Raw genomic sequence first — 24,703 nt, forward strand, 5'->3', positions numbered from 1 at the left:
CTACTGAAGAATCTTTGAACATGTCAGTCCCTCCTAAAAGGAAGACTATGGACGAGTTTACCAGGCATCCACCCCTTCCACATCCCTTACCAACTCCACATACATCACCTTCATCTCCACCTTCCCCACAGTCAGATACTTGTGGGTATGGGTTGGGATACCAGGAGATGACCTCTGGGACAGCTATGACACTGATCCCCCATGCTGACACAGATCCTGGTCTTTATCCTGCATGTCCTTACCCATTCCCCCCCCCCCCCGCCCCTATGCTGCCTAGGTGATAAAGAGACTTTAAAAAATTTATTTATTTAATGCGTTTTTATATAGCACGGACTTTACCCGAAGGTGTCAGAGCGCTTCACAATAGGCAAAGTAAAGATACAAGAGGAGAGGAATTACAAGTGAGCCTGTTACAAACACAAACGTTACATTACATGAGGCAATACGAAAGGAAAAAGTGACGTGTGCAGGTTACAAGAGCAAATAAAGTACGAGTAGAGGTAAACAAAAAAAAATTGCAATAAATGGTAGACACTCAAAACACTAAAACAGTAGTTACGTTACATGAGGCAGTGGTGGCCGTTGTGCATGTATCAAAAGCAAACAAGATATAAGAGGTAGCAAATGATACGTTGTAAAAGGAAAGGTGCCGTGTGCATGATACAAAAGAGTACAAAGTAGAGGTATAAAACTGCACTTCCTCTTAGGCAAGCTTTCCACCACACATGGGACTACCTATAACTGTCCATGTTAAAAGGCATACTTAGGCATACTGATGACATATTCAAAGACTCCAGTAGGGTTAAGGTCGTAACACCTAGAGTAGACCATATTTACGTTAAAGGACAGCTACCGCCAGTCCTTAGTTACCACCCCAGCAAACAAGCATGCCAACTCAGGCCACTGGAGACACCTTGCGTCCTGACAAGGAAAGTAAAAGAATAGATGCTGGGGAAAAACTGTTGCAGCTCAAGGTGCCAACCATTTGCACACTGCCAACTCCCAAACTCTTCTAGCACGCTACAACTGCACCCACTGTGATGAAATGGAAGAACTATTCCAGTATCTCCCAGAAGAACATAAAAAAAATGCACCCAACTGTTAGTTTCTGAGGGAAAACTTACACTCCCACTTCAAAAGGAGCACACTAGATGCTGCGGACACTGCAGCAAGAGAAATAAACACAGGCATTTTACTTGTCACACCTGGCTTAAGATCTCTGGGATTAGAGCAGAGGTTCAGCAAGCTGTGTTAAACATGCTCTTTGCTAAGGAACACCTATTTGGCCCTCAGATGGACTCCATATTAGAAAATATATTTTTTTAAAAAGGCACTGATGGCAAAAGCTTTGGGACCTCTCCAAACACCTGCTCCCTGTGGCACTTTGTCATACAGGTAGCTGTGGAGCCTCAATCAACCTCTTCTGAGACCTCCACCTACCAATAAAAGCAGCAAGGTCAGGGCTCCGACTCCAAGTGCTACTATTGTGGCTCCTATAGAGGTAACAACCCCTGAGGTAGATGTAGGGCTGCCTCATTCATGGAGCAATACCCTCCACCTGGCAGTGACTACCTTCTACTTCCCTCCCATCACAACACTGTTGGGGGGGGGGGGCAGACTACAACATTTCCTACCACATGGCAATCCATCACATCAGCCAAGTGGGTATTGGCCACTATCCAACATGGCTATTGCCTGGAGCTCATTACCACACCGCCCACCATTCCACCTCAAGGTCACAGGCTATCACACGAACGCCAGCATAAGTAAACCGAGCAGTTCAATCTCTTCTCCTCAAAGGAGCTATATAGCCCGTCCCTCCTCAACATCAGGGCTCTGGGGTATACTCACTGTACTTTCCTATCCCCAAAAGGGTGGGTCATTGCTGCCAATCTTTAACCTTAGGCTGTTAGAACATATTCTTTTATCAGAACATGTAGGTAGTTGGCTCTGTATATACTATCTCAAAGTAAGATAGTGTGCACAGAGTCCAAGGTTTCCCCTTAGAGGCAAGATAGTGGCAAAATGAGAATTCTAATGCTCTATTTTGTGGTAGTGTGGTCGAGCAGTAGGCTTATCAGAGGGTAGTGTTAAGCATTTGTTGTACACACAGGCAATAAATGAGGAACACACACACTCAAAGACTTAACTCCAGGCCGATAGGTTTTCATATAGAAAAATATATGTTCGATGGCATATGTTGCTGCAGATACACATGTTTGGCACAGTCCGCTGCCTGGTGTTGGGCTCGGAGTATTACAAGTTGTTTTTCTTCGAAGAAGTCTTTTTGGTCACGGGACCGAAGGACTCCTCCCTCTTTGGCTCCATTGCGCATGGGCGTCGACTCCATCTTAGATTGTTTTTTTCCGCTGTCGGGTTCGGACGTATTCCTTTTCGCTCCGTGTTTCGGTTCGGAAAGTTAGTCAGAATCTCGGAAGAAAGCGTCGGTATTGTTCCGTTCGGTATCGGGATAGTTAGGTACATCGACACCGATCATCGGAAGACTTTGGGGCAGTTTCGATCCCCCATCGGGGCCTGGTCGGCCCGACCGCGTGCGACATCGAAGCCGATGGAACGGACCCCGTTTCGTTTCTGCCCAAAATGTCACAGTAAGTATCCTTATACAGATCAGCACTTGGTCTGTAACTTGTGCTTGTCCCCCGAGCACAAGGAGGATACCTGTGAAGCCTGTCGAGCCTTCCGGTCCAGAAAAACACTCCGGGACCGAAGAGCCAGGCGTCACCAAATGGCGTCCACGTCGACAAAACAACGTTTCGACGACGAAGAGGAAACATTCTCTGTTCCGGAATCAGAATCCGGAGACTCCGACGTCGAACAACAGCAACAAACTGTGAGTAAGACGTCGAAAAGTAAATCCATCGACAAACCAAAAGCCCAGGGGACGCCACTGCCAACAGGCCATGGCTCGACCCATAAATCAGGCGACCCGTCGAAGGGGCCGAAAAAGGGCACGCCCATAGCGAAGACACCCGACTCCGGTCGAGGGACCGCCATGGAGCAACCTCGGAGCCGAGAAAGCGGCTCCGAGAGACAAAAACAAGATACCGGCACCGAAAGACATCGGCACCGAGAATCCATGCCGAAAGGAACAAAAATTCTGTCGGTGCCGAAACCGAAAAAACATTCTCTCTCGGCGCCGAAAAATACCACACCTTCATCCTACTCAGAGGAACAAGGACTAAGTGGCCAAATGCACAAATTTGGACAAGAGCTCCAAAGTGTAGAATCGGACTACACACAAAAGAGACTGTGCATCCAGCAAGATACAGGGAAGATATCAACCCTTCCCCCAATCATGAGGAAAAGAAAGATCGGACTTCCAAAGGATGACACACAACCACAAGCCAAAGTGGTTAAAAAAGTCACGCCTCCGCCCTCTCCTCCACAGGCATCGCCGGCACAAACACCGCCACAAATGCACTCACCAGCGCAAACTACCATAAGTCATGACGATCAGGATCAAGACGCTTGGGACCTGTATGACACCCCAGTGCCGGACAATGATCCCGAGTCATACCCCACAAAGCCGTCACCGCCAGAGGACAGTACCTCATACTCGCAACTGGTGGCTAGGGCTGCAGACTTCCACAATGTCCAACTGCATTCCGATCCTATAGAGGATGATTTCTTATTTAACACCCTCTCGGCTACACATAGCCAATATCAATGTCTCCCAATGCTACCAGGGATGTTACGGCACGCAAAACAAATTTTTGAGGAGCCCGTAAAATCAAGAGCCATCACCCCAAGGGTGGATAAGAAATACAAACCACCACCCACAGACCCAGTGTTTATTACTTCACAGTTACCACCCGACTCTGTGGTAGTAGGGGCAGCTCGCAAAAGAGCAAATTCACATACATCTGGCGACGCCCCACCTCCGGACAAAGAAAGCAGAAAATTTGACGCGGCAGGGAAAAGAGTGGCGTCACAGGCAGCCAACCAGTGGCGCATCGCAAATTCACAAGCGCTGCTGGCCAGATATGACCGCGCACACTGGGACGAGATGCAACTTCTCGTAGACCATCTTCCCCAGGAATACCAAAAAAGGGCGCAGCAAATAGTGGAAGAGGGACAAACGATCTCAAACAATCAAATCCGCTCTTCACTAGACGCAGCCGATACTGCAGCAAGAACAGTCAACACTGCTGTCACCATAAGGAGACACGCTTGGCTACGCACTTCAGGCTTCAAACCTGAAATCCAGCAGGCTGTCCTTAATATGCCCTTCAACGAGAAACAACTGTTTGGCTCGGAAGTGGATACAGCCATTGAAAAACTTAAAAAGGACACAGACACGGCCAAAGCCATGGGCGCACTCTACTCCCCGCAGAGCAGAGGCTCTTTCAGAAAAACTCCATTTACAGGGGGGTTTCGTGGCCAACCCACAGACACCACCAGCCAACAATCAAGAACCACACCATATCAGGGTTCCTTCCAAAGGGGTGGTTTCAGGGGATATCGGGGGGGTCAATTCCCAAGGAGTAGGGGAAGATTCCAGACTCCAAAAACACCTCCACCTAAACAGTGACTTTCAAGTCACGCAACCCCTTCACTCAACACCAGTGGGGGGAAGACTAAGCCAATTCTACCAAGCTTGGCAACAGATTACAACAGACAATTGGGTATTAGCAATAATCCAACATGGCTATTGCATAGAATTCCACAACTTCCCACCAAACATCCCCCCCAAAACACGCAAAATGTCACAACATCATTTAGAACTTTTAGGACTAGAAGTTCAAGCACTACTGCAAAAGGATGCAATAGAATTAGTACCAGTACAACAAAAAAACACAGGAGTTTACTCCCTGTACTTTCTAATTCCAAAAAGAGACGAAACATTAAGACCAATATTAGATCTCAGGACACTAAATACCTACATCATATCGGACCATTTTCACATGGTCACACTACAAGACATCATTCCACTGCTCAAACAGCAAGATTACATGACCACATTAGACCTAAAGGATGCGTACTTTCATATACCAATACACCCTTCTCACAGAAAGTACCTACGGTTCGTATTCAAAGGAATACATTACCAATTCAAGGTGTTGCCATTCGGAATAACAACTGCACCAAGAGTGTTCACAAAATGTCTAGCAGTAGTAGCAGCACACATCAGGAGACAACACATACATGTGTTCCCTTACCTAGACGACTGGCTAATCAAAACCAACACAGTAAAAAAATGCGCAAACGACACCACCTTTGTCATACAAACCCTTCACAAACTGGGGTTTTCCATCAACTACACAAAATCACACCTAGAACCGTGTCAAACACAACAATATCTAGGAGCAACCATCAACACATCAAAAGGAATTGCCACTCCAAGTCCACAAAGAGTGCAAGCATTCCACAAGCTAATAAGTGCTATGTTTCCAAACCAAAAGATACAAGCAAAATTTGTGCTAAAACTTCTAGGCATGATGTCATCATGCATAGCCATTGTCCCAAACGCAAGACTACACATGCGACCCTTACAACAGTGTCTAGCATCACAATGGTCACAGGCACAGGGTCAACTTCAAAATCTGGTGTTGGTAGACCGCCAAACATACCTCTCGCTTCTATGGTGGAACAGCAAAAATTTAAACAAAGGGCGGACATTTCAGGACCCAGTGCCTCAATACGTTATAACAACAGATGCTTCCATGACAGGGTGGGGAGCACACCTCAATCACCACAGCATTCAAGGACAATGGGATATACACGAAACAAAACTTCATATCAATTACCTAGAACTGTTGGCAGTATTTCTAGCGTTAAAAGCCTTCCAACCCATAATAACACACAAATACATTCTTGTCAAAACAGACAACATGACAACAATGTATTATCTAAACAAACAAGGAGGAACACACAACACAATTGTGCCTCCTAACACAAAAAATTTGGCAGTGGGCGATTCACAACAACATTCGCCTAATAGCACAATTTATTCCAGGAATACAAAACCAACTAGCAGACAACCTTTCGCGAGACCACCAACAAGTCCACGAATGGGAAATTCACCCCCAAGTTCTGAACAAGTACTTTCAAATTTGGGGAACACCCCAGATAGATTTGTTCGCAACAAGAGAAAACTCAAAATGCCAAAACTTCGCATCCAGGTACCCACACCGCGAATCACAAGGCAATGCTCTATGGATGAATTGGTCAGGGATATTTGCGTACGTTTTTCCCCCTCTCCCTCTCCTTCCATATCTAGTAAACAAGTTGAGTCAAAACCAACTCAAACTCATACTGATAGCACCCACATGGGCAAGACAACCTTGGTATACAACTCTACTAGACCTTTCACTAGTACCGCATGTCAAACTACCCAACAGGCCAGATCTGTTAACACAACACAAACAACAGATCAGACATCCAAACCCAGCATCATTGAATCTGGCAATTTGGCTCCTGAAATCCTAGAATTTGGACACTTGGACCTCACACAAGAATGCATGGAGGTCATAAAACAAGCTAGAAAACCTTCCACTAGACACTGCTATGCATCTAAGTGGAAAAGATTTGTTTACTACTGCCATGCCAATCAAATACAACCAGTACATGCCTCTACTAAAGACATAGTAGGATACTTACTACATTTGCAAAAAGCGAATCTCGCTTTTTCATCTATAAAAATACACCTCGCAGCTATATCTGCTTACCTACAAACTACTCATTCATCGTCTCTATTTAGAATACCAGTTATTAAAGCATTCATGGAAGGGCTAAAAAGAATTATACCACCAAGAACACCACCAGTTCCTTCATGGAACCTTAACATCGTCTTAACAAGACTCATGGGTCCCCCTTTCGAACCCATGCATTCCTGTGAAATGCAATATCTAACCTGGAAGGTCGCATTTCTCATTGCAATCACATCCCTCAGAAGAGTAAGTGAAATACAGGCATTTACCATACAAGAACCATTTATTCAAATACACAACAATAAAATAGTTCTAAGAACAAATCCTAAATTTCTGCCAAAAGTAATCTCACCATTCCATTTAAATCAAACAGTAGAATTGCCAGTGTTCTTCCCACAACCAAATTCTGTGGCTGAAAGGGCACTACATACATTGGACATCAAAAGAGCACTAATGTATTACATTGACAGAACAAAGCTAATCAGGAAAACAAAACAACTGTTCATAGCTTTTCAAAAACCACACATAGGAAATCCAATCTCTAAACAAGGCATTGCTAGATGGATAGTCAGGTGCATTCAAACATGCTATCTTAAAGCCAAAAGAGAATTGCCTATTACACCAAAGGCACACTCAACCAGAAAGAAAGGTGCTACAATGGCCTTTCTAGGAAACATTCCTATGAGCGAAATATGTAAGGCTGCAACCTGGTCTACGCCTCATACGTTTACTAAACACTACTGTGTAGACGTACTAAATGCACAACAAGCTACAGTGGGCCAAGCTGTACTAAGAACATTATTCCAAACTACTTCAACTCCTACAGGCTAAACCACCGCTTTTAGGGGAGGTAACTGCTTTATAGTCTATGCCAAACATGTGTATCTGCAGCAACATATGCCATCGAACTGAAAATGTCACTTACCCAGTGTACATCTGTTCGTGGCATTAGTCGCTGCAGATTCACATGTACCCTCCCACCTCCCCGGGAAGCCTGTAGCCGTTTAGAAGTAGATCATAAACCTTAAACATCTGAACATTTGTAAATAATTTTTAGAAACTCTTATCATACATACATATTCACTCCATTGCATGGGCACTATTTATACCAAACAACTCCATCCTCACCCTCTGCGGGGAAAACAATCTAAGATGGAGTCGACGCCCATGCGCAATGGAGCCAAAGAGGGAGGAGTCCTTCGGTCCCGTGACCAAAAAGACTTCTTCGAAGAAAAACAACTTGTAATACTCCGAGCCCAACACCAGGCAGCGGACTGTGCCAAACATGTGAATCTGCAGCGACTAATGCCACGAACAGATGTACACTGGGTAAGTGACATTTTCATTTCTTTTCCTTTTTTTTTTTTGTAAGAACTAAAAGTTCAAGATTTAAAATAAATACATAAAATGCAAGGTACTCCACACAGGTAAGTTAGGAACTTTGAATTAGAACAATAATCTATACAGTTTGTTAAAATGGCAATAAGCTATTTCAAAAGTAGACAGTGCAAAAATCAACAGTTCCTGGGGGAGGTAAGTATTGGTTAGATTGTGAGGTAAGTAAGACCCTAACAAGTCTCAGTTCCTGGGCATAGGCAGCCCACCATTGGGGGTTCAGGGCTACCCCAAAGTTACCACACCAGCTGGTCAGTGGCAGAGGTCAAAGAGGTGCTCAAAACACATGAAGAACAGAGGTGCTCTGGTTCCAGTCTGCCATCAGGTACCTGCGTCTTCAGGAGGGCTGACCAGGGTGGTTTCTAGTGTGGAAGCTCAGGCAAACCTTTTGCCATGATCCTAGTAGCTTCCACGTGGGCTCTTCCAACCTGGTTGACAACACTACTAGGCCTCTGTAGTTCCACACAAGAAGCGCCCCAACAGGCCAGACATTCTCATTCAGAACCATGAACAAATTGGGAACCCAGATCCAAAAACTCTCAACCTGGCAGTTTGGCTCTTGCCTTGCCATCAGAATGTATGGACATTATTAAGGAAGTACGTAGACCCACCAGTAGAGCTTGCTATGCAACAAAGTGGAAACGTTTTGTCTGCTCCTGATACTCATTACAAATTGACCCCTTCAAAGCCATGGTACAAGACGTTATCTGCTACCTACTTCACCTAGAAAAGGCTGGGTTAGCGTTCACATCTATACGATTACATCTCTCTGCAGTGTCTGCCCGTCTCCAAAATAGACAGCACCTTTCTTTGTTCCATGGTATCAGTGATTAAAGCCTTCATGGAGGGGCTCAAACGAATTATTCCACCAGAGTCCACCCGCACCTTCCTGAAATCCCTATCATCCTCACAAGACTCATGCACCCTTCAATATATTTCTTGGAAGGTGGCATTTTTAGTCAAGTTTGGGGGGGTGGAGGAAGGGGGGGGGTGTTGTAAGGAAATGCCTCCTTGGCATGGTTACCCCCTGACTTTTTGCCTTTGCTGATGCTATGTTTTGAATTGAAAGTGTGCTGAGGCCTTCTAACCAGGCCCCAGCACCAGTGTTCTTTCCCTAACCTGTACTTTTGATTCCACAATTGGCACACCCTGGCATCCAGATAAGTCCCTTGTAACTGGTACCTCTGGTACCAAGGGCCCTGATGCCAGGGAAGGTCTCTAAGGGCTGCAGCATGTCTTATGCCACCCTGGAGACCCCTCACTCAGCACAGACACACTGCTTGCCAGCTTGTGTGTGCTGGTGAGAACAAAACGAGTAAGTCGACATGGCACTCCCCTCAGGGTGCCATGCCAGCCTCTCACTGCCTATGCAGTATAGGTAAGACACCCCTCTAGCAGGCCTTACAGCCCTAAAGCAGGGTGCACTATACCATAGGTGAGGGCGCCAGTGCATGAGCACTGTGCCCCTACAGTGTCTAAGCAAAACCTTAGACATTGTAAGTGCAGGGTAGCCATAAGAGTATATGGTCTGGGAGTCTGTCAAACACGAACTCCACAGCACCATAATGGCTACACTGAAAACTGGGAAGTTTGGTATCAAACTTCTCAGCACAATAAATGCACACTGATGCCAGTGTACATTTTATTGTAAAATACACCACAGAGGGCACCTTAGAGGTGCCCCCTGAAACCTAACCGACTATCTGTGTAGGCTGACTGGTTCCAGCAGCCTGCCACACTAGAGACATGTTGCTGGCCCCATGGGGAGAGTGCCTTTGTCACTCTGAGGCCAGTAACAAAGCCTGCACTGGGTGGAGATGCTAACACCTCCCCCAGGCAGGAGCTGTAACACCTGGCGGTGAGCCTCAAAGGCTCACCCCTTTGTCACAGCACCGCAGGACACTCCAGCTTAGTGGAGTTGCCCGCCCCCTCCGGCCACGGCCCCCACTTTTGGCGGCAAGGCTGGAGGAAACAAAGAAAACAACAAGGAGGAGTCACTGGCCAGTCAGGACAGCCCCTAAGGTGTCCTGAGCTGAAGTGACTCTAACTTTTAGAAATCCTCCATCTTGCAGATGGAGGATTCCCCCAATAGGATTAGGGATGTGACCCCCTCCCCTTGGGAGGAGGCACAAAGAGGGTGTACTCACCCTCCGGGCTAGTAGCCATTGGCTACTAACCCCCCAGACCTAAACACGCCCTTAAATGTAGTATTTAAGGGCTCCCCTGAACCTAGAAAAATAGATTCCTGCAACTAACAAGAAGGACTGCTGAGCTGACAAACCCCTGCAGAGGAAGAACAGAAGACACCAACTGCCTTGGCCCCAGACTTACCGGCCTGTCTCCTGCCTTCCAAAGAACCCTGCTCCAGCGACGCTTTCCAAGGGACCAGCAACCTCTGAATCCTCTGAGGACTGCCCTGCTTCGAAAAAGACAAGAAACTCCCGAGGACAGCGGCACTGCTCCAAAAGAACTGCAACTTTGTTACAAGGAGCAGATTTAAAGACCTCTGCAACTCCCCGCAAGAAGCGTGAGACTTGCAACACTGCACCCGGCGACCCCGACTCGACTGGTGGAGAACAGCCAACTCAGGGAGGACCCTCCGGCGACTCTACGACTGTGAGTAACCAAAGTTGTCCCCCCTGGGCCCCCACAGCGACGCCTGCAGAGGGAATCCCCAGGCTCCCCCTGACCGCGACTGTCTGAACTCCATTTCCCGACGGCTGGAAAAGACCCTGCACCCGCAGCCCCCAGCCCCTAAAGAAACTGAACTTCTGTGCAGGAGTGACCCCCAGGAGGCCCTCTCCCTTGCCCAGGTGGTGGCTACCCCGAGGAGCCCCCCCCTTGCCTGCCTCGCTGAAGAGACCCCTTGGTCTCCCATTGAAAACTAAAGGAAACCTGACGCTTGTTTGCACACTGCACCCGGCCGCCCCCGCGCTGCTGAGGGTGTACTTTCTGTGTGGACTTGTGGTCCCCCCCCCCCCCCCCCCCCGGTGCCCTACAAAACCCCCCCTGGTCTGCCCTCCGAAGACGTGGTTACTTACCTGCTGGCAGACTGGAACCGGGGCACCCCCTTCTCTCCATTATAGCCTATGCGTTTTGGGCACCTCTTTGACCCCTGCACCTGACCGGCCCTGAGCTGCTGGTGTGGTAAACTTTGGGGTTGCTCTGAACCCCCAACGGTGGGCTACCTTGGACCCAAACCTGAGACTTGTAAGTGATTTACTTACCTGACAAAACTAACAAAAACTTACCTCCCACAGGAACTGTGAAAATTGCACTGTGTCCACTTTTAAAACAGCTTATTGTGTTTTTATGTAAAAAGTATACATGCTAATGTAATGATTCAAAGTTCCTAAAGTACTTACCTGCAATACCTTTCAAATGAGATATTACATTTTTCTGTAACAAAACCTATTGGCTGGATTTGTCTCTGAGTGTGTGTTCCTCATTTATTGCCTGTGTGTATGTACAACAAATGCTTAACACTACTCCTTGGATAAGCCTACTGCTCGACCACACTACCACAAAATAGAGCATTAGTATTATCTTTTTTTTGCCACTATCTTACCTCTAAGGGGAACCCTTGGACTCTGTGCATACTATTCCTTACTTTGAAATAGTGCATACAGAGCCAACTTCCTACAGGTGTGGAGGAAGGGGGTATGGAGGAAGGGGGGGGGGGATGAGCATCCAATGTCTGTCAGGCAATGCTATGTGCACTTATCCAAACAACTGCAACACGCACATGTCAGCTACTGGTTCTGAGGGGGCTGCTCCACAGTATGCAGAGCATGTGTATCTACAGCCACCATGCCTCAAATGGAATGTTACTTACCCTGTAAGCATCTGTAATGTAGACTCACATGCTTCTCTTCTCCCCCCCCCCCCCCCCCAAAAAAAAACGGTGGCAGTTTATTTTTACTTTCCATTTCACTATATATTCCATTAATTACACATACTCCTTTTCTCACTCACCTGCAGGAAAGCAATCTAACAATAAAAGCAATGCCCATGCTGATCACCAAGGGGAGGAGTCACTCGACCTAGTCACTCAAAGACTTAAAAACAACTTGCACAACTCCGGACCCAACACTAGATAGCAGGAGTATGCAGGGCATGTGAATTACAGCACTACATGCCGCAAACAGATGCTTACATGGTCCTGGAGGACTTTCCTCAGCCTTTTTAGACTTTCTGAAATCTTTCAAAGCCATCGTCCAACATCTTAATTTTAAAGTCTTAAGAGTTCTGACAGGAAATATTTCTCTCGCCTCACAAAAGGGACATCTGTTTTTTTTTTTTTTATATATATATATATATATATATATATATATATATATATATATATATATATATATATATTTTTTTTTTTTGGTCCTGCTTGGGACAGGAAAAAAGCTAATTTGGATCAGTTGATCTATTTATCCTTTGTCTACTGGATTCTCCATATTTCTAAAAATTGGAAACGTGGCAGGAATATTTCCAGGCACCCTCTGAAAGACAATGAAAATGTATCCTAATGGGCAAGAATAATATCATAGGTAGCAATGGTCCCTTTTGGGGTGGACTAGTAGAGCAGAGGGGCGAGGAGAGTGACACCAGTGCTCTAATTTCCTGCTCCGAATCCTCCAGAGGGATTACTCACGAGGAGGCATTGCATAAAAAACTGGTGCCCATTAAGGCCTAGAATTTACAAGTCCAGGCAAAGAACCATGCTTACTGGTTCTGTCTGAAGCATTCAACCTTAGAGGTCCAAACCTAGGTATTAGTAGCTTACAATGTTGAAGCACCCTTTTAATATTGAAGTATTTAGGGTCTTCTGCATCTGAACAGAAGTTGGCTTTCTCAGGAAGATGGTGTGAAGGTTGCCTGCAGCCTTGGATTCTGGTGTGGAGTGCTGGATAACAAACGCTCTACACTACTGACTGATGGAAATACAGGGCAATGTGTCAGATCCCTCAGCTTACCCCTTTTCCCTCATGACCGCCTTCTCTTTCTTACCTTGCAATGCCTGCAGCCCCCTCTTCCCAGTTCTTCACAAGCAACGGCTTCCATGGTTCAGCCGCCTCTACGGTCCCTGTTGGCTCCTGTACAACTCTGCCTCTGAGGAGATCATAACTCCACCATCTTGTTCTAGATCTTGCTACGTGTCAAGCTCATGCTATCACTTGTTCCAGGGAAACTTCCTCTTCTAGGTGTTCTTCTAGATGAAGACTGACTTCACCTAGATAGCATTCATCTTCCTCAATGTCTTGTTCCACAATTTGGAACAGAAGGTTTTTCCAACCTTGACTGATTCTTCTGTAAGAATCTCTCCCTTTCCCCATCTCCCCCCCCCCCCCCCCGCCCCCCCCCCCAAAAGGGAACTAGTCAACAAAGGGGTTATGGTGGTGAACTAGCTCGCCTGCTGACTGCAAGCACTTTGAAACTGGATAGCAGCCCTACAGATTTAATGAAAGAGTAGAGATTTATAACAAATGGGGTCAGAATAATATTTACAGTTGCTGTCATCTCATATTTAGACATTTTCTTTGGGTGATACCACTAAAGAAGTCTGTCCCATGATATCTGGAAAAGCCTCAGTGAGTGGTTGATATCCTCTTGCCGAAGAGTTCCCTCTTCTCAAAAATGGATTGGAAACATATTCCTGCTACTTTATGTTGAAAGAGAGGCACCCATAATATATTGCCAGATTCCATGTAAGGTTTCCTTAGAGGATCTTTCATAGAAAGTTTTTGCTGTTAAGCGTCAATCTGCTTGCAGTCTTGGTGAGTCTGGCATTGTGCTCCGGTGAAACATAGTTTCATAATGACAAGCGGTCATGCAGACACAATTTAACTTTCTCCCTAAGGTGATTTTTGACTTTGTGCAAATCGAACTATACCATACCAGTGTTCAGAGTCTTGCATCTCTGGAAGCTAGTTCTCTCAATACCTTAGATGTCAGGAGAATACTTACCTTTTTATGTAGGTAAAAAAAAAAGATATGTGAGGAAGGCTAAAAAAAGACTTGTAAACTATGGTCCTTTGCACACAGGTCTGGGCACTCAGGTATGTCTTCAATTTCTTGAGGATTTCAAGAAGGTGAGGAGGCTCTAATGTGTTGTGGGAGGCTGTTTAGTACTTTAGGGATGATGTATGAGATGGCATAACCTTCTGATTTGCTTTTGCAAATGCATAGGATGTATGCTACAGAGGGAGTCTGAGCTCAAGTTGTTTGTTGATTTGTAATTTTATTTACTTAGTGCTTACTACCCCTGATGAGGCGTTCAAGATCTTTTTGGCAAGTAGCACGCTACTGTGGAACACAAAAGGATTAGTGGTGGATTAGTATATTGCAATTACTCTAGGGACTAATCAACAAAGGACATGCGAGTCTGTTAGTTGAATTAAATTAGTATAATGGAGGGATAGAGGAGGGAAGAATCCAGAAGTGTTAATTGGGAGATCATAATAGTAACATGAGGTTTGGGGTGAGTAAAGGAGAGGTTGGTAATGGAAGTCTGTAGAAAGGGATTAGGGAGATCATAGTAGTAAAATGGGGTTTGGGATGAGCGTGGAGGGGTGGAAGAGTCTAGGAGGGTTATTTTGCAGGTCGTAGTAGTAAAATGAGTTTGGGATGAGTCAGTGGATGGGGATGGAGGCTAGATTGATAGAAGTATAGGGTGATGGTGAGCCAGAGTGAAGGTTTCAAGAGTAAATTTTGTTTTTCTCCTCTAGTACAGTAGGACTAAAGTAGTAAATATATAGATGCATGATTACATAGTAAGGGAATATGTGTAAGGAATATAATATATTGAGATTTAAAGTTGTCTCATATCAACACTTTCAAGAGTTGCAATATTTGAGGTTGATTTATTTGTGTACTTTAACATTTTATCTTTCCTAAATATTGCAATAGTGAAATGCTTGTAGATACGATATTTACCTATTGTGATAGATAAAATAGACCCATAAGCATCTAATCGAACAACTTGTATAGTAACTATGCAATGACGCATGAACATGTCAAGTGTAGAATATACAAACACCTACACATACATGTAAATTTGTTAAACAGTCCTAAAGAGTATGTATATATTTTAATATAAAAGTTATCATATTTGTAAAATGAAATACACATCTAGATATATAATTAGGATCAGATTATAAAATGTTTACATACACAGTTCATTGCTGTTTGAGTGTGGTGGTTGTGTAGGAAAGAGTCATCTCAAGTAGCTTTCTGAAGGAAAGATAGTTATCTGTGGATCTTATATTTGGGGTAACCAATTCCATAGTATTGGTGCTTCAACAGTACTACATGTAGTCTTTCTTGCATGGTGGTGTTTTGAGGCGGGGTGTCAATGTTGAGTGGAGGTTTCTTTGTAGAATATATTTGATATATATATTCCTGATGAAAAGGAGTTCCTGTTCGATGTATTGCTTTGTGGGTGATACAAAGCAGCTTGAAGGTGGATCTCCTGGCAACCGGTAACCAATGTAGGGCCCTCAAGGCAGGGGAAATATGGGCTTGTAGCTGTACATGTAGTAGTAGTCTGGCAACTGAGGTCTGAATGTGTTGAAGTTTTTTAGTAGTAGATGGATGTACCATTGGCTTAATGCAGTTTCCTTGTGTGCAAATACGAGGTGGGTGAAGATGCACCACAGAGTTCATGGTGATAAAGCTTGATCCTGTTCATTTGTCCACTTGAATATTCATTGTTAACTTGGAGTCCGTGGTAATTCCAAGGTTTGTAACTTCCTTCGATACTTTAGGAGGTGGTCACAGATCGTCAGGGCAGGCGCAGAGTGGGTCATAATTTTTCCTGTTGCCATGTAGGAGTGTCTGTTTGGAAGCATTCAGTTTGAGATGGCTCCATGTCATCCACTGACCAATGGCTGTGAGGCAACAGAAGATCTGTGAGTTTTCAATGTCTTTGGGGCATTCCAGTTTAAGGAGTATTTGTGTCTCATCTGCAGAGTTGAAGCATGTAAGTTGAATTAATTGATCACTGCGGGTAATTACATCATGTAGATGTTGAAAAGCATGGGTGAGATGATTGAGCCTTGAGGGACCCCCTGCTTTTGTGAAGTAGGGTTTGAATGAGAAATGGGGAGTATGGATGACATTAGTTCTGTTTTAAAGGTAGGATGTGATCCAGTTGAGAGCAGTCCCTTCTATCCCGGCTCCATAGTCTTTGGATTAGGGTGTTGAGGTCAACTGTGTCAAAGGCAGCTGACAGGTCCAGGAGAAGTAGTGCAGCAACTCCATTGTGGTCTATTGTGTCTTTAAGATCACCCCAGCTGGCAATGAGGGCAGATTCAGTGCCTTTTCCTAGGCAGAATTCAGTTTGGTAGTCTGAAAGTATATGGAGTTATCTTCAATGAATTTACATCTGGGCAAAAGAGTGTTTTTTTTTTTTTTTTTTTTTTTTTTTTTTTCAAATCGGTTTGCCCAGGAAATTTCATTTGTAATGGGTCTGTAGTTTGGGTCAGGCAGGTCCACATTTGGTTTCTTGAATAATGGGCATATATATGCCTCCTGTACTTAATTATTGGTTCTCATTGCGGTGTGGCAGCCGAAGTAGATAAAAATGTTCTCGAAGATGTGTGGTGGACAAGGGTGTTGGAATGCACCCTTTTTGACATGATTAGTCCCCACTTGTTGATGTGGCTTTGACTGTTAATGCACTGTGTCCCTGCTAGATAGGTTCCCAGGGCCACATCTTTCCCCCAAACTGCAGTTGTTTTGCACAATTGACAAACTCTTTAGCTACTGCTATAAGTCCCTAGTAAATGGTACCCCTGATACCTAGGGCCTGGGTTACTAATGAAGGTCTCTGAGGGCGACAAAGCAAAAACAAGTGATGGACGGAATGCTGAACATTGTCAAACACTCACCCCCAGTCATAGATCTGGATTTAATCCATTGTTCTTTTGCTCACCATGCCACCCCAGTTTGGACCCAGCCATATGCAAATCAGTCTTGACCCTGTTCCTCATGGAAACAGTCCAGACCGAACTGCCAAGCCAGGTCCTCACTGGAGCGGAAACGAGCATCCTGGGACCGGTTTCGGGGTTTCACCCCTCATCAGCCAGGCTAGCTTGAATCCAGTGGCATGGGAAGCACGGGACCCACGTCTCTGAGGGCTGCAGCCCCAATTGTGCCACCTTCAGGGACCCCTCACTTAATCCACACAGAGCTGCCATTGCAGACTGCGTGTGTAGGTGCAGGCTAACTTGAAAACACAACCTCACTCACACACCTGTGCCTGGTCCCCTATCACTGCATTTGTCGGGTGTAAGTCCTCCCTAAAGCTGGGTGTTTCCACGCACACGAGGGCCTATATGCATGGACAGATATGCCTCTGTTGTATCTTTGATTCTGAGACACAGTAAGTGCACAGGGACGCCTTTTGAAATTCATGTGCTGGACACTGGTCTCGGAGTTCCCTGGTTACACGATGGCTTCTCTGAATCCTGGGATGTTTAGTATCAAACATCTCCAAATAATAAGCCCCCATGGACCCCAATGATGGATTTATTAATACATACACACAGAAGGCACCTTGCTGGTGCCCCCTGAAAACTTACCTAGCTGCTGGTGTGTTCAGTGACTGGTATAAGCCAGGGCAGCCACCCTACACCAAGTCTGGCCCCCTGAGGTGAGGGCCAATACTCTGTTGCCCAGAACAAAGGCCTGCTCTGGGTGGAGGTGATAAACATCATCCAGGAGCAGGATGGACATTCCAGGGCCAGGCACACACTCACACCCCCCCCGTCCTGACTGCACTTTCATGCAACAGTGCCATGTCATCTCCTAAACATGATTCAGTTATGAAGAGTAAATCTAGTTGTCTGTCAGTGAGTAGGTCATAGATGTGGTTGTTTTTAGAGAGTGATTGAGCATTTGAGTAGGCAGTTTAGAGATTGTGTATTGGTGGTGGTGTAATTTTGTTTTGCAGAGGTGATCAGTCTTAACTTGTAGCAGGTCATTAGTGTTTTTCAATATTGTGGTCCTAATCCAGCAGGCTTAGAAAGCATTTTGTTGGGTCTGTGGTGGAGATGGTGGTTACGAGTGACATGATTTTTTTTTTTTGTAGAGTAGCCTTGTTGTGTAATATACCACTTCACAAATTTGCATCCCCATGTCTATTTGTGTCTATTAGCATGGGTTAGGGGTGGTGTAGGATGTGGGTCATACGCCAAGGCTCTAAATAGTGCAATGGAAGAGAGGCAGTTGAATGAATGTTGGTGTGTTTGTGGTAGATGGTGGTGAAGATTGAGAATTTTGGAGTACAGTTGGTTTAGGATTTGTGTAGTCATGAAGGTAGGAGTAGGTGTGATGGAAAGTATTATGGAAGTGTGTGTGATACTGATTTGGTGGTGTTCGTTTTAGTGGAGTAGTGAGGAGATATAGATGCAGCAGTTTTTCTGTGAAAGATGTGTATGCGAGTTACTGCTGGTGAGTGGTATTCGAATAGTACAGGGGGTGGTGATGTGTTTTGGAGACGACTGGTGTGTAAAGAGGTGAACAAGTTACGATTGTGTTAGATATGATCACTGGAAGAGGTAATATGTAGTGGAGTGAAAGGATTGTATGATTGTGTGTAATTGGTAAAAAGAGGAGTGTTGGTAGATCGTGTGATGGAAGGCTGAATGTAGGTTTGGTCATGATAAAAGGGGTCTATTAGGAACAAGTAAAAGATAAAGCTGGTGTTTTGTATGAACAGGGAGTGTCTGGATGCATTAAAGTTATGTATAATGTGGTGTTGTGTTATGTTAGTGGTATAGGACAGAGTTGTTTTTGTGAGAAGGAAGGTGCCCTAGTGTTTTAGTTGTGGTAGACTTGTGTATAGGTGTGGTTTGTGGGGGTTCTCAAGTGGTGGTTGAGGCATCAAAATCTGAACGAGGTTTGTTTGTGGTGCATTTGTGGAATGCCTTTGCGGATTTGTGTGTTTGGATGATTGTGGATGGGTTGAGGTGATAATTGGGCAAGGAGAAAGTGGGCAGCATCTCTGACCTTACCCAAACGGGCAACTGCCCTTTTCCTCTCTGCCAATCCCAACTTGAGCCCTTAATCCAATAGAAATACTAGCCCTAGCAACCATTTGCAGCAACAGCTGCAACAACCAATAGAAACTTGTATAATGGACAAGTGACATTAACCCCAGGCTGCTTCGGCAGGGAGGTACTCCTCTATTCCGAATCTCCTTGGATTCGGACAGACACAGCCCACACTTACTAGCTAGCAGATTCTACTTTTCAGGTAAGGGACAATTTTGAAACTACTCCAACTGCTCATCGCACAATTCAATTAATCACTTTTTCAAGCCAAAACCAAGTGTTCCATACATGTTCCAAGCACAGTTTAAACCACAGAGCAGATTAAGCAGTCTCCTTTATACACTGAATAGCCACTGAGGTGTACTTAGCTTGTTTTGTAAACCTTGTAAGGTGGGGGGAGAAACCTTGAGGCTTATTGCAGTCTGTGGAAAAACTAGGAGGGAAATTCATACAGTCATGGGTAAAACAAAAAACTGTTTCAAGGTACCAAGTTTGCAGAAAACCAGTGAGCCAAATGTAAACAGACAAGGGTAGAGAAAACACTTAATAAACAAACAAAAATACCAAATAAAGTCTGTGAGCTTACCATCTTCTTGAACTCTTGCTCACAAAATGGAGGTGGCTGTCTTGGGCTTACCTCCACAAACTTTAAAGGGCCAGTGCAGGTGTGAAAGGAGGGCTCAGGTTGCCTAGAAGCTAGTCCATCACACAGTCCAGCCTGCTGTGGGTGAAAAGTCTAATTTGCGTTCACTTATTTATTGGCAGTCTGTGCAATTTCCTCAGTTCTGGTGTTATGTGCCAGTGAGGGAGGGTTGAGGATCAATCTGGCTGCTGTGTTCTGGACGATAAAGTTTTGTTGTGAATTGGTTATTCCAGATTAAAGGCTGTTCCTATAGTTTTATCTGCTGGTGATGAGTGGTTGGGTGACTTTTTTTCATGGTTTTGGTTGGTAGCCACTTGAATAGCTTTTCAGCATCTTCGTGTGGAAACAGGCTGTGGTCATGGTATTGATGTTGTTGATCAGTATGAACATGTCCAGCTTGATGCCGATAATGATCCTGATGTTTCTTGCTTTTGTGCTGGGTGGGTGGGGGAGTGGTTTCGAGAGCTAGAGGCCACCAGGTGAAGTCCCACAGTGATGCAGCTTTTCTGAAGGTTACCACTTTGGTCTTGTCTGTTTTGTCCACAGCAGTTGGACTCCAAGGGAGCCACTTTAGTCAGTAGTTGTTCCTGGATGTACTGTCTGTGAGACACAATCAGCTATGTGTTGTAGGCATATGTGAGTATGTTATGTAAATGGATGATGACTACCAGCAGTGTTGTGTAACTGTTGAGCAGAGTTGGGCTGAGCAAGGAACATGGTGGAACTCCCCAAATTTCTGAGCTTCAGAGTAGTGTGGTGTCATGTGGACTGTTTGTGTTCTTCCAGTGAGGAAGGTGCAGATCTATTTGAGGGTGGGTCCTTGGATGCCAATCTTGTGAAGTCGTCTGATCAGGCTAGGATGGTAGACTGAGGCTGCTGAGAGGTCAAATAGGTTGAGGACTGTGGTTTCTCTTCTGTTGGGGATCATCTGTATGTCACCTGTTACTTTGATAGCTCTCTGTACTGTGTTTTAGGTCTGGAGCCTGATTGTGTGGTGTAGAGGAGCTGGTGGTTGGAGAGGTGATCTGGGAGGCATCAACTAATGGCTTTTTCTAGTACCTTCCTATTCTCCAGTGAGAAAGCAAATATAATGCTTTCTGGTAAGTCAAAGGCTTGCTCCACCAGATGTAAAACGACTACCTCTGATTCATTAACAAATCTTCCCATTATGAAGACTTGCGAAGCAGCAATTTTATCCATATCTTTCAGACACGTTTTTCTTAATTCAGACTCTGGAACAGATGTCCAGGTAGGGCAGGCCTTCTTGAAAACCTTTTTTGGAATTTTTTTTTTCTTCCACTGCTTTTTTTATGATGGCTTGGTATCTTTCTATTTAGTGCTTCTGAAGGAAGGTCGTCGTCGTTCCCTTCCTCACCCCCCCCTCCTTTCTCAAAAGAATGAAGGATTTCTTACTTGTAATCCTAGTTCTCCTTCAGGGTCTCTCCAAGCAACTCGCCCTCCTCCCTAGTGAAAGATAACGACTGTTAATGTTCCTCTGTGTTCGTTTTCTTCTGACTGTTGTGAAAAAGGGCTACAGCAACTGCCACAGAGAGCATGATTGGATATTTGGGACCTAGGCTCTATTAAAGCCAGTTTTAGTTTTCAGCCTTGCATGGCTGTATTTTCATTGTTTTCGTCCCTTAATTTACTTTAAAAAAAAAGTTTGACTTTTTTTTTTTTTTTGTCACTTAAACCGGACATCTATATTTCTTTTTTTTTTTTTTTTCTTTAAAGTCAATAAATTATCCAGTATGCTGCTGAATTCTTTTTTTTCAAATAAGAATATATGGACTTTTCTAAGGGGCACTAATCCACTGTCAGTAAAATAAGGGCATGCTTGATGTGCCCTTTCATGTCGCAGGGTCGATCAAGGATCTAACTCCAGTAAAGGCACTGGCCCAGGTCTCCAAGTGTGAGGCTAGGGCCGAAATCAAAATTCTAGACACAAGATACTCAGAGCTCCCATGGTACCTGGATGAAGTCGTTCCTCACACCTCTGCAGAAGGCCTGGTCAAGATGTCTGGAGGAGATAGTCTTGGTTCTGAAAATGTTTGTACCAGCTTCCAAGCTCGTACAGTTTGAGATCTCAAGCTGTATTTCAGGCCAAGCATAAACTGATCACTTGTCTGCCGGGACTGTTGTCACCAGGTACTGCAATGGATGTCTGGGAATTGAGTATAGGAGAGTTCAGGGTACAGGCCCCATTTAGGACAGGAACCTTTTGGACTCTAGCGGGAGCTGGTCCAATATTTCCACCAGTCCCGTTAAAAGCATTGGAACAAGTTTGGGCCATAATTTGTTTCTGAATTCTTTTTGATTGGAGAGTACCCCCAACCACACATTTGTTCTACTTTGAGCACCTAAAGTGTTTTTTTTTTTTTTTGTTTTTTTTGTTTTTTTGGGGGGTGGGAGCGGGTTAAAGACTTTTTTCTTGGTTGAGATCCTGGTTGTTGGGCTGATGTTTTTAGATATACATTTTTGGGGTTCCACTTTTTTTACACACCTTTGGACACAAACACTTAAGATCGGAGAAGATCCGAGCCATTCAAGGTAACATAGACCTTACAACATACTATAAAAATAAATAACTCTGAAAACGAAGCTGTTAATGGTTGGTCTATAGCAAGGCACCAGAAGGTGATAACACCCTGTAGTTTGTGTAGATAATAGTTTGAGTAGTTTGTTTTCTTGCATGTTAATATGCTCCTTCCTCTTTATCAAGTAAAATTGCTTCTCTTTTTAACACCTGTTTATTGAGCTTTGGCACCAACAGACCAATAAAACTGTAAAATAGGTGCCACATACTCCTGCACCATTCCCCAGTCACTGGTGATGAGCGCTACTTATTGTCCTATTGAATCTCGGTTTAGAACCTTCTGCACTTAAAGTAAGCCTCTATTGGTCCTCATCTATAACCTGAGAGCCAAGTGCCCACAGGTAGCAACTTGACTCTGTAATTGGGGTGAAACAGTTTTGTGACCATGTAACACCTTTGGTAGATGATGGTACACCGAGGATACTACCTGTTTCCACTGACTGGCCGAACACCTCAAGGACAGGTCTCACAACATCCCAGCTCCCATTATTTTTTTTTTTTTTTTTTTTTCTTTGTTTGCAAATGGGATTATTGTAGGATCCTCAGGGACTTGTTAAACTGAAGTAGCAACACCCTACACTCAGGGTTGTCTATAGATGCAGCGATGTCATTTCACCAAAATGCCAAGGGTAGCAAAAGTGATATCATTCACCCTTTGGCCTTAATGACCTCACAGACAATATTTTAGCAAGCAATTGTGTGAAATCGTGCTTTTTAGCCCGTTAGCTATTGAGGCTTTTTCACCTGATGTCTGAGCCCTTTTTGGCTATTTGGGGTAGTGTGCACATAACTTTTTTCGTTTTTGTTTTTCCCACATAAGTTATCTATGTTAAATGTTGCGTTTTTTTTTTTTTTTTTTTTTTTTTTTTTTGGATTGCCATGGAGGGGACGAAGAAAATGGCCAAGTATATCTAGTTTGAGTTTTTCTTGTGGAAAAGTGCCCCATTTAAACAAAAAAAAAACTGGTTCTCCTCCCTAACCAGCCTGCCCTCCTACAATTTGCATTAACAATCGGTTTGCTGCGCTAAAGTCAAAATATTCCCAGTTTTCAGGAACATGCAGACCTAAATCAAAAATATTTTTTTTTTAACCACTGTTTCAGCATATTTCAAAAAGGTATCCCATTTTTGTGCTTTAACCGTACTTAATTTGTAGTGAAAACCCGTATGAAACCCTGGAAAGCTATAGATTTCTGGAAAGTACACCGCATCTGAATTCAGCAAGGGTACTTCCTGTAGATGTTAAGGTTTCCCCAAAAGGCTAAGGGCCTAATTTAGATTGTAACGGAAGGAAAACTCTTATCACAAACATGACGAATATCCTGTCCGCCTTATGATATCCATATGATCTAATGGGATTGTAATATGGCTGATGGGATAGCAGTCACTTTTGTAAGAGAGTATTCCCCTCTGCTTAGCTCTAAATCGTGCCTTACCTGTGTAAATAGAGAAATATTGAAAATGAGTAGCAAAAAACAGCCATTTGTGCTAATGTTTTCATCTAACTTTTTGTGACGATGGGCAGTTTATAAAAGAAGTATACTATTTCATCTGTAGACTCTTCTGGTTGTAGGTTGTCCAAGAACCTGATGAACACAGAGCCAGCAACTGAGCTGCACCTTACAATTCTTTTTCATTGTGTGGAATATAGAACATTTCATATGGTGGCATATGTAGAGTAAAAAAATTGATATCATGGAAACCTATGTATTTCTGAAATGAGCAACATATCACTTTAGGAGCTGTGGTTTATTTGTACATCTGACTATGTGGGTAACCGTACTAGCATGTGATAGAGAGGATATGTGTATGTATGTATATGTATGTGTGTATATATATATATATATATCTCCTCTATCACATGCTTGTGTGTGTATATATATATATATATATATATACACACACACAACAGGTTTGTCCTCATCGGTGTGGGTATGTGGCTAATGCCAGGGTTAGACACCTGAGATTTTGCACTTGGGGCAAAATAAAGGAGTGTGGGTGTTAAATAGGCTTTCTACCCCCTGGGGGAAGGCAGATTTGGGGCAACCTCTCCAGTTGGGACAAACATCTTCTATACCCGGGGGGTGTAGAACAACACTATTGCCCCCTTCTGGAGCAGGGCATAGCTCGATGCCAGGGTGAGACACCCCCTTCTAGTCGTTTTGGGGCCATTTTTAAATCCATGGTGTGTAGTGGATTGTCTGCCCCACCTGGGGCAGATAGGGGGCAATCACCTTGTCAACTCCTTGTAAGTCCATGGGGGAGCAGTGAGGAGGAGGCAGAAAGACTGGTTTATCCATGTTGGGGTGTGTGTGGCTGGTGCCAGAGTGCAACTCTGGTGGCTTGTGGGC

The 24,703-nt window shown here is 44.4% G+C and overlaps 1 protein-coding gene across 2 annotated transcripts in view; it reads left to right on the top strand.

Moving 5' to 3' along the window:
* LAMP2 (lysosomal associated membrane protein 2) overlaps positions 1-24,703 on the top strand; it is a 255,206-nt gene that overhangs the window by 78,536 nt on the left and 151,967 nt on the right. The window lies entirely within an intron of this gene.

Source organism: Pleurodeles waltl, chromosome 2_1 (genome assembly GCF_031143425.1).
Source record: "Pleurodeles waltl isolate 20211129_DDA chromosome 2_1, aPleWal1.hap1.20221129, whole genome shotgun sequence".
In the NCBI taxonomy this organism is placed as follows: Eukaryota; Metazoa; Chordata; class Amphibia; order Caudata; family Salamandridae; genus Pleurodeles; species Pleurodeles waltl.